We start from the raw sequence: 21233 nt of genomic DNA on the forward strand, positions 1-21233 counted from the left end.
AATACTGGTATTGTACTATACTAATAATATAATATATTGTATGTATATATATATATATATATATATCTTGTAAGCCACTCTGAGTCCCCTTCAGGTAAGAAGGGTAGCATATAAATGTCGTAAATTAATAAATAAATAATGTTTAATTGTGATTTTTTTTTTGCTACAGTTTGTTGGCATCTAATGGTTGGCAGTTGTAATCTGCCTTGAGTCACCCCTCACCCGGGGGGGTGGGGGGAAGGGGGAGAGAGGATGGGATAAAAATGTTTGAAATAAATAAATGAAACCAATTCAAATGAAGAATTGTTGAAAATAAATTAAAACATAGCTGATACAAAGAAAAATTAGGCACCTCCCTTTAACAATCCTTCTGTTCATGGTCAAATGTCTGGTTAAATAAAAAGTCTTTGCTTACCAATGGAAGAACAGAGGATGCCAATCTAACCTTCCATGGACAGGAGTTCCACAGACTTCAAGTAGCCAACAGAAACGCCCATCTCTTCTCAGGATAGAAGAGATGGAAACATTTCCACACTGCAGCTTAATTTTTTAATTAAAATTACATTTTAAATGCATTGTTGTTGTTGTTGTGTTCTTCATGTCGTTTCTGACTGATGGTGACCCTAAGCTCGCCTTTTGAACATGCAAGCTGTTCAGAACTTGTAATTGTACTCTTCTAAGGTTGACATAGTGTGACTTGCCCAAGGTCACCCAGTGGGTTTCATACCCTGACCAACATTTCCCTTATGCTTCATGCTTTCGAGTGAATAATTTCATTTTTTTCTATTCCTGGCTGCCTAGCTTTAGAATATCTTGCAAGAAGTACTTTATATTTATTTAATACACACTAAAATGCTAGGCAGTATATTTTCAGAAAGAAACAGCATGTGAAAGGCAGATTTCCGTACCCATTTTTGAGTTGGAAGACCTGCTCAGGATCACATTATTTTGTGATTGCAATTTAGTGGTCATGTGAAAGCTCAATTGCATGTTGTCACATCTTCCCAAAATCCTACTTCCTAATAAAAACCAATTCTCCCTGTAGGGTTCTTCTGTAGACCTTTTTTTTTAAAAAAAAAATGCACCTTCCACATACCAAAGAGAGGCATCTGCAGGCATGAGGTAGATACGTGAAGTAGAAAAAATATCTTGGAAAGAGTCCAAAGGGAGAAAAGGTCAATGAGAACAGAACAAGTTCAACTGCCATAACATGCTGACAAGTGCAGTGGTGGGATGGGATGGAGTATCCTATCCTGGAAAAGGATACAACTGTTTGGCTTGCCTCCTTTGACAGAAGGACTTGGTGCTGGAAAGCTGTGTTGTACTCCATTTGTCAGGTCTTTGAATTTCCAGTTTTGTAAGGATAAGTTGATCCCTTAATTCTTGTCTTTTAACTGGTAAAAAGTTACCTTTTAATTTAAATAGGCATGAAGTGTTAGTCACTTGCTGCAAAAAGTGCTTTTCACTGGATGGCTAGATATTGTGCTATTCAATGCATTTCTAAATGAAGTTTTAAATTGGTTAGTCTGTGTTTCATGTTTCCTTGTATTTTACTTTATTGTAAGCCCTCTTGAATCCCATTTATAGTTGAAAAGTGGAATATAATTCTATTAAAAATTAAACATATTAGTTCCAGTGGCCAGTAAATTTAACTGTATGATTAAATTTACACACAACTATTACTGTATTTACTCAAGTCTAATGAATCATCAAATCTAATGTGCACCTCAATTTTCAAAACCCCAAAGCTAAAAAAAGTATTTGCTGGGAAACATAATGTGCAGTGGCAAAAAAGAGCATTTTTTGTAATTTCACCCCCCAAAAGTGTGTGCATTATATTTGCTGCCTGCTTAGAATTCCTTCTTTGAAAACAAAACTGTGAGAATACCAACGTTTCTAGCAATGAAAAAGAAACCTTGGGGTGCACCTTTGCTGGAGGATGAATCTACTTTAACTACCCTGGCTCAATGTCATGAAATCATATAGTTTTACAAGTTTTCGAGCTTTCTCTACCAAAGAATGCTAGTGGATCACCAAACTACAAATCATAGGATTGCATAGCATTGAACCATGGTAATTAAATTAGATATTAGGCCCCTCACATAGGAGCTCCAGGCACACCTGGGGCAGCTTCCCCTTTTGCTTTGGTTCAGCACTAAGATAAATATATTACATGAATCTAATGCACACCCAAATTTTGGTGAGGTAATTTAGCCACAAAAGGTGAGCATTCGATTTTAATAAATATAGTATATGATCTAGATGGGAAAAAATGATAAGGGTGGAGAAAGGAGAAGGATGAATTCATTTTCTGTCACTTTTTCAGCCTCAAGAATGATTGGAATCCCATTGGTGCATGATATTAACAATTGCACCGGAGCAGTAAAGGAAGGCAAACAAAACCTATTAGCTCCAAGCAATCTATTTAACAAGTACAGGTTGATCCTTCCTAATTGGGAAACCTGAAATCCACCCAACACCCCCCCCCCCCAAATGCCATTAGCTACCCACTTTCTCCTTTGAGGTGTGGACTATAATATTCCTGCTCAAGGCAGATGTGGATGGCTGGTCGGTCCGCTAAAGAAAGGCTGCAAACAGCCATGAGAGATGTGAAGCTGAAGAGAAAGAGATGTAAGTATCTTTGTAATGGCAGGGGGCATGAATTCCTGCCATTTTACAGATCCATAGTCTCTCACCATTCTTAAATCTCATTCAGTCGCTCTGTTGTGTATGAGGCACAAGGCTGGAGAAAAACTGAGGATATGCAAAATGGCAGGAATCCAAATGGAGTGCTCAGTGAGCATCCATATTTCTCCAGCCTCCATCTCTCTCCAGCCTCACACAGTATGCGCTGTGTGACTTGTATTACAAAATCTGGGGGAAAAATCCAAAAAGAAGATATACTTCCAATGCCAAGCATTTTGGATAAGGTAAGCTAAACCTGCACTATTCAATCATTCACCATTCATTGATTCAATTAGTTTATTCTTATTGTGTGCCTTCAACTTATGGTGACCCTATCAGAAGTCTTTATCCAGAAAGTTTTGTTCAGAGTCAGTTTGCCATTGCCTTCCTCTGAGGTTCAGAGAATGTAACTTGCTTAAGGTAATCCAGTGGGATACCATGATCTATCAAAGATTCAAACCATGGTCTCCCAAAGTCTTGGTGAAAACTCCAACTACTGAACCATGATGGTTCTAAGGGTCTATTCTAGATTAACCAGTATAATTCAAGCTAAAATCTGCTAACTCTGAGCAATCTATGGACCTCATCAGATGGAACGTTTTCCCTGTCCTAGGATGCTGCTGAGACAAAGCCAGGGCAAAGTCCGCTGGAGCCCATCACATGACATAAGGCTACTTCCGGTGGGGCTCTGTCCCGGCAGCATGTTCAGAGGCTGCTTTAAGAACACAGGTGAATACCCGTGTTCTCATTGACTAAGACAGGAACAGCGCGGGACAAATCCGAGAGCACATGGAGAATGCCATGGAATGGTAAGGGGGTGATGTGGGGTGCTGCCCAACAATTTCCCCTGCTGCCACATGGATTTGCCCCTTGTCCCCCGACTTATGGACCTCTATCTGATGAGGTCCTATTTCTCCGGTGCCTTGTTCTCTTTCACAGCCATTGTTCCATAATATTTTTCCACCGGTCATAATAATCTATCCTGGTATAGTTACTCTTGAATTATGGACAAAGAGAATTCTAACAAACGTTTGTCTCAACCAGAGCCACACTAGTTGTGTTTGTGACACACTTGTGTCTGATGTGTGTCTTAAAAGCTGATTTTTTTGGATATTCATGAAGTAAAAGGGCTCACATCAGCCAAGGAACATATCAAATAAATCCACCACCCCCGTTTTCCTTCACTCACATGTTACACCTCTCTCCCTCCATCTGCCCACAAAATGAATCTATAATATTACACACTTTAATTCAGTGACTGACTATATTGCTAGTCCCTTAAAATCACGAATCATTTTACCTTTCTATACACTGATGGTGTTTCAAGGAGTCCAGCAGTGCTGTTATCTCTGAATGTCTTGAGCAAAGTAGATGATGAGCAAATGCTTTCCAAGCACCACAGTTATCCAGTTTTTGCCTCCTCAATCCAATTGCTAAAGAGATTTGGCTCTCCTGAGTGGAGAAAACCTAAGTAGATCACAGCCACAGGAAACATGTCAGAAGGCATAGCATGCCTCCATATGGAGCCACTCCTAAGCTGCTTTTAAAAAGCACCCATGTGTTATGTGATAAACAGAGGATTAGGACTTTAGGTGGGGAAGATGGTCACAATTTATTAGAAAGCAAAGAACCTGTTATAAGCAAGGCACAAACAGATGGAGTTAAGAGATGAAGCTGGAAAGAATGGAAGCATGAAAAATCAATGAAGCTGTTGTCCACTGGTGTTCATCTACTGGCCAAGGCAAGCCCAAACATTTTGCTGGGTGACACAAATGATAAGCTGACCCCATCTTCAATGCAGACACACTTTTGTCCATGTAGAGAAACTGAACACATACTGCTGATGATGGTGTTTACCAAACGCTACTTTAGAATATCTGGTTTGAGGGTGAGGTATGACATATAAACTTTGTCTTCAATTTAAAAAAAAAAAAAAAGCAAGTGGAAGTAAATGCTGCCTTCCATCGTCTGCTACCTGAAGATATCATCCAGTTCTGCTTAGGGAAAAGACCAAGCATGGCCACATCTATACAGTCCAAGTAAAAGTCAACTCCCAACTTGGAGATGATGAAATTGTTCTTATAAGTAAATTTAATTTGACTTGTTCCTTGTTCAAAGCTATAAATTTAAGAAAATATGCTCAGAATATTTTAACTACTGTTTCACCCACAAGGAAAGAACAGTAGTTAAAACACAACAGGTTTTAAAGCCTTCTAGATGAACTGGCCTTGTACTGCACAACCACAGTAGCTCATGAGAAAATAAAAACAAGTTAGTCTTAAAGATAATGCCATACCCCCCCCCCCCTTTCATCTTCCTCTTTATTTGGTAGAGGTATGGTTACAATTCCCTGGATAGCAAATGCTTAAATAAATACTGTACATTTCACATGAAGTTCTTTTATCTGATATGGTGACTGCTGACAATCGATGTCTTGAAGCTGCATTCTGGGAAGCACATTTATTCATCAGGCCCAAAAAAGGATTCATGCAAATTGCCAGTGATCCAGATCAATGTATTCCTCATTCTCTCTATGGGTGGGGTCTTAAATCAAGGTAATCTTGATTCAAAATTATAATCCAGCTCAGATCTGCCCATCATCAAGAGGGCTGAACTATATTGCTATCATAAAGATGTATTGGAAGCTTCAACTAATACAGTTGATTGTGGGAGGCAATCAGTCAAAGTATGACACTAACTTTGTACCAGCTTCAGACGATGAAGATTGGCGATACCCCAGTCTCAAATTATTTAAGTATTCCTAGGGCTCCTTCGACATAGCTGTATAAAATCCACATTGAACTGAATTATATGGCAGTTCATATAATTCATATATAATCCAGTTCAAAGCAGATATTGTGGATTATCTGCCTTGATATTCTGGGTTATATGGTTGTGTGGAAGGGCCCAAGGATAACCTGGTCCCAAACTACTTTCAAGGTGATCTGAAGGCCTTTGTTGTTGTTATGATTTACAGTAACTCTAAAGTGAACCCTATCACATGAGAATATGCAACTTGCCCAAGGTGACCTAGGACCCTTCCACACAGCCATATAACCAAGGCAGAAAATCCGACAATATCTGCTTTGAACTGTGTTAACTGAGTCTACATTGTCATATATTCCAGTTCAAAATAGATATTGTGGGATTTCCTACCTTGATATTCTGGGTTATATGACTGTGTGGAAGGGTCCCCAGTAGGTTTCCACAATCCTGATCTCCAGAGTCTTGCATTATCTCTTGCAAGAAGATAACTTGGAAAAGATAATGCATGATGATCATCAAATGGAGTTTGTCTTGCCAAGTCTACTCACTGTAACTAGACTGCTTTATATATTTTTGTTTTTTCTCATCTCCTCTTCTCTCTGTACCATACACAGCAACAATAAAGCCCCTTCCACACAGCTAAATAAAATCCCAGATTCTCTGCTTTGAACTGGGATATGGGCAGTGTGGACTCAGATAACCCAATTCAAATGGCCCTAAGAAAGTCACCTATCAATGTGTCATGGGCATATATGCCAAGAAGGGGTGACTGTACCTTTGTTAACTGAACTGCATCTTCTGGGTCATTGGATTTCAGATCTTCTTCCAAAGAATTCTAATTCCCTCTGCCCTGACGCCATAATGTTCTGGTGTATCTCAGGTGGTCGTTTGAGTGTTTATGTATCATTGGATTGATACTCTGCCTTTCTCCTGGGATGGTATCCAAAACAATAACTAAACCTACATCTCCTTTGACTTTTTAAATAGAAAAAGTTATAAAAAGGAAAAGTTTGTTCTGTAGTTTATCAGAACCATTCAATTTATGGGGAATGTTCGGGAAGTGGCTTACAGAAAGCAGAAACTTCAGACAGTCATTTCACATACTATATTTTCCTAACCTCTAAGTGCACTTGTCCTCATCTTCCTTCAATTTCTGCAAACTGAGTGCAAAGTGCAAAAATAATTTGTTAATTTGGCAGAGGTAAAGAAAAAGGAAGTGGAATCTTGCCCTTTCCAGTAGGTCAGACAAAAGCAAACTGCAGCAACCTCTTCTAAGTTCTGTGTTCTTCCCTGTTAATAACTTCTGTTATCTTAACCACATTCTATCTCTTCATTTATATTCCAGCTTTTCCCAATGATGGAATTCAAATTGGCTTACAAAATATTAAAAGCAATACAAATTAAAATACATATGCCAGTAAGTAAAACTATATACATCATATTAACATGCAATTAAATCACTGGTAATGGTTTGAAAAAGCAATTAAAACAGAAGATAAAATTTAATGAATTTAGCAAGTCAACACACCATTAAAAGTCCATTGTGATCAGTTGCTAAAGGCTGTTGGAATAGTTTTCATTTGCCAGTAGAACGAGAACAAGAAGAAAGAAGGATGGTTCCAAACTTGGAAGCAACTATTAAGAAGTATCTAGAAATGTGATAGGATTGAAGCCAGACCACTTCCCCATTATAGAAAGGTATTAATGTTTATGTTTATTTATACCCTGCTTTTTCCTATTGACAAGGAGACTCAAAGCGGCTAGGAGACTCAAAGATACAGTGCTTCAGTATAGGGTCTTGCTATAGCGGTCCCTCTACAAGCATGGCACAACTACCAAGAATGTCCATTTCCAGTGATTCCGTACATTATTTCTCATGGTAAGTGAATAACTAACTAAATAGCTAAACATTTACTGGTATTTTCATGAAAAACACAAGAACCTGTCCAGAGAAGGACAAACAAAATAATCAAAGGTTTAGAAACCAAACCCTATGAAGACTGGCCTTAGGGAGCTGGGTATGTTTAGCTTGGAGAAAAGAAGGCTGAGAGGGGACATGTTAGCCATGTTTAATATTTAAAGGGATATTGAGTAAGGAGCAAGCTTGTTTTTCTCCTGCTCTAGAGACTAGGACACAGAGAAATGGATTTAAATCATAAGAAAAAAATATCTACCTAAACATTAGGAAGAACTTCCTGTTGGAAAGAGCTGTTTAGCAATGGAACATGCTGTCTCACAGGATGGTGGAATCTCCTTCTCTAGAGGTTTTTAAGCAGAAGCTGGATAGCCATCTGTTGAGCATGCTTTGATTGTGTGTTCATGCATGGCAGAGGGTTGGAGTAGATGGCTCTTGTGGTCTTTTCTATTATTCTAAATCAGTGGAGCCCCCGGTGGCGCAGTGGGTTAAACCACTGTGCCAGAAGGACTGAAGACCAACAGGTTGCAGGTTCAAATCCTGGGATGAGCTCCCTCTATCAGTTCCAGCTCCTCATGTGGGAACATGAGAAAAGCCTCCTACAAGGATGGTAAAACATCAAAAAACATCTGGGCATCCCCTGGGCAACGTCCTTGCAGACGGCCAATTCTCTCACACCAGAAGCGACTTGCAGTTTCTCAAGTCGCTCCTGACACAACAAAAAAAAAGTGGTTCTCAACCTGTGGGTCTCCAGGTGTTTTGGCCTACAATTTCCAGAAATCCCAGCCTGTTTACCAGCTGTTAGGATTTCTGGGAGCTGAAGGACGAAATATCTGGGGACTCACAGGTTGAGAACCACTGTTCTAAATGGGCACGCAATCACTGCAGAAAGTCACAAAGGGCTCCTGCAGATTATACTGAAAAGCATTATGTTCAGTTAACCTTCCACATTTACTGGGGTTAGCAATACAGGACCACCATGAAAGTGAAAAACCGAATAATATAATTGATATTTTCTTACCCAAGACAACATTTCTCCAGGAATTTCTAACTCTTTCAGCACAACTCTATGGTCAATGTTAGCTGGAAGCTGGCCATATAATCACACTGAAGGACCTAGAAATACCTAGAAAAATATTCCCTCTAGGAATCTCTATGGTCTAGATTCTAGAGAGTCCTAGAGAAAACATGTCCATCAAATCTATGAATAATCAAATCCACAAAAGTCAAACCTTCAACTGCATAGTTATACCTTGTAAAGGATTAACTGCTCATGTGTATATATATATATATATATATATATATATATATATATACATACACCTTACAGATATCATTACTGCTTGGGGGGGTTAGACATGGAAGAAAATATTCGATAATAAGAACAATTTAGCTTTTTACTAGAAACATTTTTGTTTCAAAACATTATGAAATAGGAATTTTCTATTTAAAAACAATATCAAAAAAGCCTTCAACAATACAGTATCAAAAAACAACTTTGCCTTCAGACACCTGTGTGTTAAAAGGAGATAGACAGAGAATATATATTGGTTTCTCTGAGAATTAAATGCCACCCTACAGGTTTGCGTTTTGGACAACAGCCAGTTTTTTTGGTGTGGGAAGGAAGCACCTCTTCAAAAGCAGATGAACTGGTATGAGAAGACAACGAGCTGGCATTCTTAAATGCACCGCTTCCCACACAGCAAGAAGTAATTTCATTGAAACTCATAATCAGAAATTATAATATTTGAAAAAGCATGTAACATGCAATTGAGGGCTGTGTTTTAAGCAACACAAAGGCACTTAAGAAGGCGGTAGCATAGGCATACCCACTAACTTCTGAAAGATGAATACCCGGACACATGTAGTCAAGCAACATCAGAGCAGGCCAATATGGCAAAATATATTAATGAGGGAGAACCCACAAGATAGGAGAGGCTGCAACAGTTTGTTTTTGCCAGATCCTAATGCAAAGGGCAAAATTCTCCTCTCTTCTCTCCTGGATAAGTTTTCTGAGTACTTTGAACACATTTTGCAGAGACTGAAACCTAAGATAAAGAAAATGGAAGAAGAAAGAAACTGTGACATGCTAAAAGCAGTTGGAAAAGTGGAACTGCAAGACATTCAGTAGAGATGGTTGCTATATATAGGACATGTTAATACTGGGGGGGTTTGGGGGGGTTGTCGTGTCAGGAGCATCCTGTTGTGAGAGAATTGGCCGTCTGCAAGGATGTTGCCCAGGGGACGCCCGGATGATTTTTGATGTTTTATCATCCTTGTGGGAGGCTTCTCTCATGTCCCCGCATGAGGAGCTGGAGCTGATAGAGGGAACTCATCCACCTCTCCCCGGATTTGAACCTGCGACCTGTCGGTCTTCAGTCCTGCCGGCACAGGGCTTTAACCCACTGCGCCACCGGGGGCTCCTGTTAATACTGTGATAAACAAACACCCTGAAGAACATGTGGGATACAATTGGTTTACGAAAATGCGTGTGTTCAAGATAGGGCTGAGCAACAAATAGCCTCTCTGGGCCATTTTTGTTGCCCTAGGGGTCAGAATAAGGAACAATGCATCCAAATGATTTCTAAATGATTTAGAAAGTATTTCTTCCACATTTGGAGGGCTCATTGGCACCCCACAGGTGAAAAAAATGTATTATTTTTTAAATAATTTGTTCTGATATGCTCTACATTTAAAATGTCTTCTAAGGAGCATAGGATGCATTTCCACAATGTTTTGCAAATCTCTTAGGCCAATTTAACCCAAAACATTACAAAAGCCCTCCATACCCTCAGAAGCATCTAGTAGCAAAACATCTTTATTTTTGTTTGGGTTTTTTGTTTTGTTTTGTTTTTGGGGAAATAGGGGATAGGGTCAGCCCTTCAAGGTCTCCTAAGAGGTCCCCCCTCCTTCCACAGCTATGTACTCCTAGCTTAACAGAATATTTTCTTTGCTTTGTGTGCTTCTGTGTATTGGATTAATGTATTGGATTACTGGGCAATTAGTAACGGATAAATTAAAAAATGCTTTTAATGATGAGAAACAAAATAATGCATTCAAAAATAAAAGAGCATAAGATATATAATATGATCCACTATCTTATATAGCATTAAGTTGAAATTTTTGGTTTTTATTTTGTATTGCTTCTCTCCTGGTAAACAAGGAACACTTTAGAGAGTTATACCTTTGCAATTAATAGTTGTTTACAAATATACAAAGAGTGTATGCTGCTGCACTGGGGAAATAGTAACCTGCAGATTCCAGGAGTAACAATGTTCAGATTCCAAATCTTCTTAGAATGTAACTAAAGTGAGTGTGCACAACATTTGTGTCCCCAAAGAGGTCTGGCACACTATAAGGCAGCTTTCCGAGCTCCTATTCTTCTAAACCCCCATGGTATCTGCATTATCACAGGATGTCTACACTCCACACCACTGGAGAAATTATACTGTTTAGCCGATATTGCACCACCTGACATCTGCCAGGAAGTAGCAGCCAATAATGAAAGGACCAAGGCAGTGACATCTCCAGCTCATCCCCTGTTAACATATCAGCAAGCACACCAACATCTTATATTAAGAAATAGCTTTCTAAGATCTGCAGAGATACTTGCAGGAACACCTCAACAAGTGAGAGTCCAAAAGTGGCAGGCTAAAACCCAGAATCTCAATCCATGGCCAAGACCGAATGAGAGACTCCCTCCTGGGCACAGAGAAGACTGGGCAACTTGGAAAGTGCTGAACAGACTGCACTCTGGCACCATGAGATGCAAAGTCAACCTTAAGAAATGGAACTACAAAGTGGAGTCCACGACATGTGAGTGTGGAGAAGAGCAAACCACAGACCACCTATTACAATACAGTCTGAGCCCTGCCACATGTACAGTGGAGGACCTCCTTATAGCAACATCAGAGGCACTCCAAGAGCCAACTACTGGTTAAAGAACATTTAGTATAATGCAAAGTGTTCAACTTTGTGTTTCTAAATACATTAAAAATTTAACCTCAATTCGTTTCTGACATGATAAATAAAATAAAATCCTTATATGAGAGTTCAGTACAAATCTTTCTAATTTTTTAAAAATTGATTCTACTACTGTGAACACATGGTTACAACTACTTTGTGACACCCATTGATTCAAAAAGCATCAAGTACAAAATCTATTAAATAGTATAAGACCCACTGCCTGGCTCATGGTTGGGCTGAGACTAAGCAATGGCACTTGTGGGACCACTGATGTCCCAAGAGTTCTTCATATGAAGCACACAGCTGCATCAAGCAAAACAATTACACTGATTGTGTATTACACATGAGGGTCGATTCTGATGTCCTGATTTGTTTGTGAGTTTGTGGGGTTTTTTTTCCACTAAAAGGTGAATCATTTCTGGATCCAAGCCAGCCATTGTATCTTACACATGCACATCTTAACAACAAGTCTGCCGGGGAAGAAGAAGGGTGGGGGATGTATTACCACTATTCTTTTTTCATCTGCATGGTTTAATGTGCCACTGTTAACCTAAGATTAAGCTAATAATAAATGCTTTAAGTGATTTGTTTATCTAAGGTAACAGCTGTCTTAATCTGAAGCCAAACTTTGTTTCCTGGTTTTCAAAACACTTCCTTTCTTACTTTGCTCTCCTCTTTTGCTTTTCTGCTATGGATTGATGACTAGATTTTCAAGTAAACACAAGCAGGGAAGGACACATTTTTTCTCATCAGTATTTCTGATATTTACTTAATAGTTCTTAACTTTACTACTTAACATTGCTAAAATGTACTTAGCATTGCTGTTACAATTGTGCCATGTCTTAAGGATGAACAAGCTTTCCCCCCTCTCTCAATCTTTTCTTCTTTTTTTTGATGTAGTCAACATTTAAGCTCAAAATCATCGACAGTCCAGAAATATCTACTGCAAAATAGTGGAATGAGAGATACTTTCCTAAGCATTTGTAGGGTTTCTGTAGTTTGGAAGATGCCATTAATTTCTTCCTTCCCATCCTAGTACACATTGATGTCCAGGATTACCATATTTGGTTTCACTTTATATCACTTGATCTGTATCAGTGCCAAAGCTGGATCATCCACAATTTACTCTCATGCATACCAAGTAGGTTCCAATATGAGTTCACTGATGTATATATTAATTTTATTGATTGAACTCAAGACTATGACTCAAGATATCTCACAGCAAGCTTTTTTTTAAAAAAAAAAAGATGGAAATGAAAATACAGTTACAATATGTAAACATGAGGGAATTAAAACTAACGCACTTCAAACTTCAAGAAAAGATACTTATCTCCAACTAACCCCCCCCCCCCCAACCCAACAGCTACTCAGTTGCCAAAACCTGACAGGAAGAGAAAGGACTTAACCAGCTAGACAACCAACTGTTGTACAAACATGCACGCACTTGCGCGCGCACACACACACACTTCTAATTCTTTGAAAAAAAAGTGTACACAGTAATGAAAAAATATTAAAATACTTTGTTTTCATTTTTTAATGAAAATCTTATTTGAAAACAATAAGCTGCATAGTAAACTTCAGAAACAGAATACTGGTAGATTTTCCTGGATTACCAGAAGAATCCATAAAGAATGGTTTTAAATCTGAACACATTCCATTCAGGAACCCACTTCCACTGCACAATAAAGATACTGCACTTTAAGTGCCATGTCTACAGACTATGGCATCCAGGGATTTGTACTTTGCTGAGGAATTAGAGCTCTCTGGCAAAGAATTCTGCATAACTCCTGAACCTCTCAGGATTCAAACATGGCTGATAAAGTAGGGTCAAAATTATGTATTATGAAAGCACCTGTGACAAAAAACTATATTCAATAACGGTGGCTATTATTTTCAATTAATCTGTAATGCAATGTGGTGTTTATGAACCCACGCAATCTCTTTGATCACCTGGAGAGGCCCTGCTCTCGTTCCCGCCCTCTTCGCAGGTGCGATTGGTGAGGAAAAGGGAGAGGGCCTTCTCTATGGTGGCCCCCCGTCTCTGGAACTCACTCCCCAAGGATATCAGACAAGCCCCCACATTGGCAGTCTTTAGGAGGAGCCTGAAAATGTGGCTGTTCCAGTGTGCCTTCCCTGAATAAAGGAAACAATGCCTGGCTCTGATCAATTCCCTGCAAAATGTCCTCAGAAGCACTTTAACTACCCATTGAGTTGGTCTCCCTACATTATCAGACTAATGCATACATATAATAAAAGACACCCCCTAGTTCCACATTTGCTACTTCTCATTGATGTTCTCCAAGATATTGGTACACAACCATTTTTATTTAATCAATAGTTCTCAATACCATAATTATTCAATTCCAAGCAGCTGGTTTTTAGATCGTCTATAAAGGATGTATATGTGCCTGCCCCACTCGCCAATTCTGGCATAAAAGACAGGATTTCCTTTATGCTGATAGTGTGATTTACAAATACCAGCTCCTTTTGAGATTCTTGGCTTGGCAAACACAGTTTAAGTCAATCTGTAATGTTTTTGTTCATCCATCTCTCCCCAAAAGGATATCCTCTAAGTTCTGTGATACACAGAGGCCACCTGCTACTCAACTAAACATGCTGAAAATTCATGGACTCATTGCTCACTCCAGGCTTTATACTTTACTTGGGAAAATTCCACTCACTTTATGGGTCACCATGGGTCAGAATCAGCTGAAAGTCACATACCACAACATTATATCAGTACTGTTCATATGATGTTAAGTTATAGAAGAGGATTAAGAGATATCCTAACCGTTACGTTCACTCCCATTTAAAACTAAGGAATGTTCAATTTAGGAGGTGGTTAAAATAACGTATTATTTTGCCATTTTAATGAACATGTATCTAAGATTAAGCTTTTCTAACATCTTGACAGGATGGACCGTAAACATAGCATTTCTCATCTGAAATGTGTGTAGGATGATGTTAACTTTAGCAACAACAAATACAGAAGAAGCTCTCCAGTGTTGACATTAAAGGGCAAATCCTCCCCAATGTTCTTGACCATAACATTTAAAAAAAAGAAAAAAGAAATCCACCTTGTTCCTGAAAGGGAAAAAAATAAGAAATAGGTCTACACCTCTGCCCACATAGCAAATATCACACAAAATGGTTCTCAAAACATCAATCAGCATCAACAACCCCACCGTTAACCAAGATGAGGACTCAATCTCTCTCCAGATGTTATTTATCTTCAACTCCCATCCTACCTCAATACTTGCTGTGCTATCTAGGACAGATGAGAGGGAGAATCCACGAATGTCTATATCAGTGATGGCAAACCTTTTAGAGATGGAGTGCTCAAACTGGGGGAAGGGTAGGTTGGGAATTTAGGAGGGGGGCAGCAGAGGAGCAAATGGGGGGGCAAGCAGGGTGGTGTATGAATGGGGGTGGGCAAGCAGGCAGGCAAGCAAGTGAACAAGCAAACAAGCTGGGAGAGTGTGCGGGCGAGCAAGGGGTTGGGCAAAAAAGTGAGCAGGGGCGGTATGGCAAGTGGAGGTGTGCAGTGGCGCACATGCCAAGAGAGAGGGTGCTGTGTGCCCCTTCTGGCATATGTGCCATAGGTTTGCCACCACTGGTCTATATGACCACTATTGCCTCACCTCTGCCGTGAGTTCTAGAGCACACCATTGCTATCACACAAAATACAATGATTTTATACAAGTAGATTATTTTTCTGGCTTTTTCTCATAGCATTTACAGTTAAACCTTTCTGTAACTGACCTATGGAATCACTGTACAGGAGGTCCCCGAGTTATTACATATGACTTCCAAAGGACTTACAGTTTAGAAAGGAGTACACCATCAGAAAATGAGATAAATTTACCCCTCAGAAGAGAAATCCACACCTTGAAAGAGTTATCACGAGAAAAAGGTGTCTCAACTGAAGCTTTATCATCAATCCTTGTTTCCACACCAAGCCAAATTTTTCAAAATCCAATTATCACAGGGACAGAAAGTGAGGTGAAATCTTCTGAACAGGAGCACAAACAGCAAATAAACACCATGGGGGTGTTAACCATTCTTATGCTCTCTCTCTCTCTAACAAACCTACAGACCCTATCTTGTTTGTAACATGGGTACTGCTTTTTGTACTCACAAAAGTGAAAGAGGGATGAATTGTCAAGAGTCCCCCACTCTATATTCATTATGCACAGTATTGAGAGCTTCTAGACTTTCCCACAGACAGGTGTGGCAGCAGTGTGTGGGGAATGCACTGGCCTTCTTCCTCATAGAACAACTTCCTCACATATTCAAGTCAGTCTACATCATTTATGAAATGTCATGCTGGCTTAAGAAACCAGTTGCATATCTTTTAAAAAGTAAAGCCAATTTTCACATATAAGATATGGGAATCATGACATGACTGCAAAGAAGACAAAAGGTCAGTCTAAGACAGGGGTTCTCACACTTTTTAAACAGTGCCAGGTCACAGTCCCTCAAACTGCTGGAGGGCCAGATTGCAATTTGAAAAAAACATGAATTCCTATATGTATCTTATTTGTAGTGCAAAAAAACCCAACTTAAAAACAATACAATAATTAAAATGAAGAACAATTTTGACAAATATAAACTTATTAGTATTTCAATGGGAAGTGTGGGCCTGCTTTTGGCTGATGAGATAGGATTGTTGTTGTTGTTGTTGTTGTTGTTGTGTGCTTTCAAGTCATTTCAGACTTAAGCTGACCTTGAGTGTGGGCCGGGTAAATGACCTTGGAGGGCCGTAACCAGCCCCCGGGCCTTAGTTTGATTAATTATAGATTAATTATAATTGTTTCCTTTCAAATCTGAATTGCGCTTTTATACATCAACCTTCTGCTCAAATTATCGTTCCCTTGTGAGAGATGCTGAGAATTCTACATTAGAAGTCCGTAACACACACAAGCAGCTTGCAATATTAAGACTAGTAGAATTCCCTGTGGGAAACCAATCACTTTTAAAGCAGCTTAACTACAATGTATGCTTACAAGTTCACTAACAGTACAGTAGAATCTAAATACTCTTAACAGCACTAGATCCTGTCTGATTTTGGAAGCTAAGCAGGGTCAGCCTGATAAGTATTTAGATGGGAGATCACCAATGAATATGAGGTACTATAGGTTCGGATGAAGGAACTGGCAAAACCATCTCTAGGTATTTCTTGCCTAATGAAACCCTATGAAATGTATTAAGTCCCCATAAGGTGATAGTCAACTGGAAGGCACATGCACATGCATGCATGCACACACAAAGAGAGAGAGAGAGAGCTTGCAGATCAAGAGACTATAATTTTTTTTCCCAGAACATTTTTTCTTCTTTGTGGATTGGGGGCTTGTTAAATTATAATATTTTATTAATTTCCTTCTCAATTAACTTGCTAATAGCTGAGGCAGGAAGGTGGTGTTGGCAAAGGTTTTTGAACACTATTCTAGACACCACTTTTACAACTGAAACACCTGATCACACAAAAACTAATTCAGACAATCAGGTGTATCTCTCAAGTGATGAGTTGTGTCATATGCTTTGCGATGAATGTCACATCATCTGGATGAGTAGTAGCCATACTATAACAGGGTGATTGTGCTAAATGCTTGTAATCAGATAATTGCAAGATTCATGTGCAAACCACAGCTAGGTGTACAAGTATTTATTAGCCATCAGCAAAAATCACCTTGCTTGATGCATCACAACAGACACCTATTCTGAATCACAAATTGCAATGGAGATTCAGGCAAGTAAGCCACAAGAGAATGAACAGATGATAAAATAGAACTTCATTGTATCACATTTGGAAAGTTAGTCACTGAAATATCCATAAGCGATTCAGTTATACATTTAAGCCACAATATTTATCAGAGCTTATATTATAAGTGAGACCAGGGAAAAGAAACCATGACAGCCATGGGGAGAGCTTTCTCACAGTCTTACCATTCTCATGGGCTCATTTGGGCTGCTTGGCTGTGAAATTTCCTCCCACACAAGGCTCAGCTGGAACTCTCTCTGCTCTCTTTTCTTTGGCAGGTAAAGGCCTTTTTATTCCAACAGGCTTTCACCTTTTAACTGGGATAAAGGATTTCAAGTGGGCTGTCTATCTGTTTTTAATTTCCAGGTTAGAACCTCCAGAGGGGCAATGCCCCTTCAAACTAGTTGCAAAATACCCAATTTTCAAAACCAGGTGTGAACTTCCAGTCCCTTGTGGAGGTTTTTATTTGTTATTTCTGACCCTCTATGCTTCTTACCAGGGGCTGAAAATTATCCCTAGGCTCACTGCAGTTGCTCATGCTGTATCCTGTATTAGTAAAAGGATGCAATGAATTTTTAAAATCTTGCTGTGAACCATTTAGATGATAAATCTAAATGGTTTTTCAATTGCAGCAAAATGAGAAAGCCACACAGTACAGAGGAAAGCCACACAATATTTGCAGAGGAAACATTCCTGAACTAACAGTGGAAACAGGAAGCCATGGTTAATAACAAACACTACTGAAATGAACGATGCTGGACATTACAATAGAGTCAATCTGGAGGACTTAGAAAATCCCTTGAGATAGTATATTTTATTGGATGTGGGTAGAGGAGACCATGAGTACTGGTCCTTCAGGGTCCTATGAAGTCAAAGTTTGCAAAGTTTAAGTGGAGTACACCAGTTACCGGAACTGACATTTGTTCACATTGCTGGCTTTTTAGGCATGTGCGGAGAGCAAGCCTGTAGGAGCTCTGTAAATATCTGCATTAGGTTTGTTTGCATACCTCCACACCCCTTTGCAAAACTATTCATAGAAAAATATTTATGCTCAGCTAAGTAGAGCCACAATATCTGAATAAACACCACTGACCTTCTACAGGACAGTCTTTCAAACTCTTATGCGGGAGCTCTCAGCTGAAGTGGTATTGTAGGAGTCACAAAAATATATCCCAGATATTAGCACATGGATGGCCAGGCAAGCAAGTTTACTTCCAAAGATGAAAGGTGATGTTATCTTTCTGTTCTGTCTCCAACACATATATAACCATGCTGAATAGAGAATCAGTTTAGCCTCATGTCAACACTGCTGATAAGATAGCATCTTCCACCACAGTCAACAAAACGTTAGTTTAGGGACTTGCTGGACAAACTGTGTGGAACGCATAGCTGTGTCCACCAGCACATTGCACTTGTCCACTTGTAATCTGCCCACTCCAACAGATGAATAGAGAAAGATAAACATATGTGGGATACCTGGTGAAGAATAGACTGTGGGTTTTACAGCTTCTCTTTCTGCTAGCTGGAGATGGGGGGAAGGGGGGGGACCATTTCACCAGCAACATTGTTTGAGAGGGATTAGAAGTCAATGAGGGAAGCCAGACAGCCAGCAATTATGACCACCCATGCTGCTGAGGTACCAGGTCAGCCAGAAAGAGTTTCAGGACTGCTGGCCCCAAACCAGCATCCATCTACTATTGCCACTGTCTTATTCTGCCTGTTGGTTGGGCTGATCCTGAGAGCACCAAACCATGGTCCATGCTCTGGATTGGTAGCCCTACAAAACAAAACTGCAGTGTGTGCAGGAAGAACAATACTGCACATTATGCAATTTCGTATTTCCATTTTGGTAATTAAGGTTTGGCTCTGGCTATTATTCCAATGATTGGAATCATTTGACAATCAGCTTGGCAAAGGATATTTACAAAACCAAAAGTGATCTTCATGCTGATTTCACTCCCAACATCTTTTCACATATCAGCTCTGTCCCCAATTTTCCTGTTAGAAGATTGAAAGACATGAACTAATAGCCCAAAACATGCAGAAACCATCTTTATACTTCCTGTCCAGTGCAAGAGGATCAAAGATGAAGCAGACAAATATGGAAACACATCATTATGTGCCTCCTATGCAGCCTGCACTTTAAGGGCTAAACAGGCCTTTTGCAGAAACACTTGTACTAAAACTGGATTGAGTCTGGCAACTGGCGAAGCTGCCTATCATGGCCAAGTTTGGCTCTGAACTCTGGGAAGTCCCACTTCCATTTTCTATAAAGTGTTGTGGTTTAAGTCTAGAATCACTATTTGCAATTAGTCCTTCCTAGCAGAAACCAACCACTAGAGGGAGTGGCTGCCTTTGCTAGATATACAAGACAGCTTCTGTAAACATACCCACACTGGCTAATTTCAAGGATTTCAAACTCAGTTTTTTATTCAAAAATTTCCAAAGCGACAACTAAGGTAGACCCCTACCCTCAGATATACAATGTTAGACACATCACACAAAAGGAAAGGGGATTTAGAAAGAAGGAAAAACATAAACTTGGCTGTGAGTTTCCAGTTCCTGTAAGCTGCAATTGCTTGAAAGGTTGTAAGAAATTGCACAGTGCTTAATGTTGACAAAAATGTTTTACATAATTCATTAACAATATAGTTCAAAGAGTCCTGAGTCTGCCTCAATCTGAAATTGAACAAAACAATGTTAATTTGCAGGCAGTAACAGTAAAACTGAAAATGCCACCATGACCTCTGTGGAAAAGAGTTGCAGTCATGTTCTCTTAGAATTAGATGAGTGAACAAGCATTACACATTATACACAGTTTATCTGGTGTGCTAAAATTAGTCCATCAACAGTTTCCATTGTCTTTTCCTTTTAAAAGCAAACAAACAATGCAAAGGAAGTACATGTCACTGGAAAAATGTAGAAACAAAATAGTTTTTAAAAAGTCGCTTACACATTAAAGTTGAATTTGTTTCACTATAATAGTCCTCAAACGCAGAACCAGATCATGGTCCCTCAGATTGTTTGGGGGGGGGGGGGGCAGAATATAGTTTGAAAAAAACATGAACGAATTGCTCTGCACACTGCACGTACCTTATTTGTAGTGCAAAAAAACATGGAAGACCAATACAATATTTAAAAGAAGAACAATTTTAACCAGCTTGAACTTACCCGTATTTCCATGGGAAGTGTGGGCCTGTTTTTGGCCCACACTTAGGGTGGGCCAAAAATTAGGATTGTTGTTGTTGTTGTTGTTGTTGTTGTGTGCCTTCAAGTCATTTCAGACTTACAGCGACCCTAAGTCTAAAGTTTAGGGTGAGTACCAAGTAAATAATAACCTTGGAGGGTGGCATCCAGCTTGCAAATCTTAGCTTGGCAACCTCTGGACTATAACATTTAAATTACATTAAGTACATTTTGGGGTATTTTCCCGCTAATCAGATGATTCAGTTCAAATAACTGAAAAACTTTGCTTTTAACCAAAGCTGCTAAATTATAACATATTCTATTTTAGGCCCATGAAAGCTCAGAGCAAGACAAAAATGGCCCTTTAGAAGTTGTCTATTTATGATTCAGGGCACTGGGAAGTTTTTCATTTCAAACCTTCCTGCAATGCCAACCATCATTAGAGAACACAGAAATGAAATTGAAAAATAGAGCCATCAAAAAGTTACTGGTTTCTCAAATAGCTTTCTTCTTTTCTTCTCCTCTTGCCAACAGTGAATACGAGGCCAGCATGGCATTGGATTTCCATTTTGGTAATTAAGGTTTGGCCTTTCCTAAGGTTTGGCAATTAAGATCAGGCTTTACCTACTGTGCTAACAATTGAGTTGGAGGGTCAATTTGTCTGCTGGGAAATGTGTTGGCAATGAAAACTAGAAGGCACAGCTTGCCAAGAGGACTAGCAGAGCCAGGTGACAAGTGATGAAGAAAGCTGACAGAAGCAATTCTTCCACTCCCGCCAACCTTTTGCATTAGCCTCATGAACAAAACAAAACAAATACACTGGAGTAGGATCAATCTACATTTCAAGCAATGGACTTCCAAGGACAGCAGTAGGACAATTGTTCTCATGTGGCCTAAGCACAATTTGAACTGACAAACTAACTATTCATATATAGTCAGTGTTGTTATCATCCA

The 21233-nt window shown here is 39.4% G+C and overlaps 1 protein-coding gene across 2 annotated transcripts in view; it reads right to left on the reverse strand.

Annotated features, from left to right (window-relative positions):
• The window catches only part of ARHGAP40 (Rho GTPase activating protein 40), an 80281-nt gene that overhangs the window by 46387 nt on the left and 12661 nt on the right, over window positions 1-21233 (reverse strand). The window contains exon 1 of one of the 2 annotated variants that reach the window (XM_060772244.2): window positions 3986-4151. The exons of the other annotated variant lie outside the window; for it this stretch is intronic. The gene's annotated coding sequence lies outside the window, so the exon portion shown is untranslated. Of the gene's footprint in view, window positions 1-3985; window positions 4152-21233 lie in introns of those variants that run through there. 2 annotated transcript variants of the gene reach the window in all.

This window comes from Anolis sagrei, chromosome 4 (assembly GCF_037176765.1).
Source record: "Anolis sagrei isolate rAnoSag1 chromosome 4, rAnoSag1.mat, whole genome shotgun sequence".
NCBI lineage: Eukaryota > Metazoa > Chordata > Lepidosauria > Squamata > Dactyloidae > Anolis > Anolis sagrei.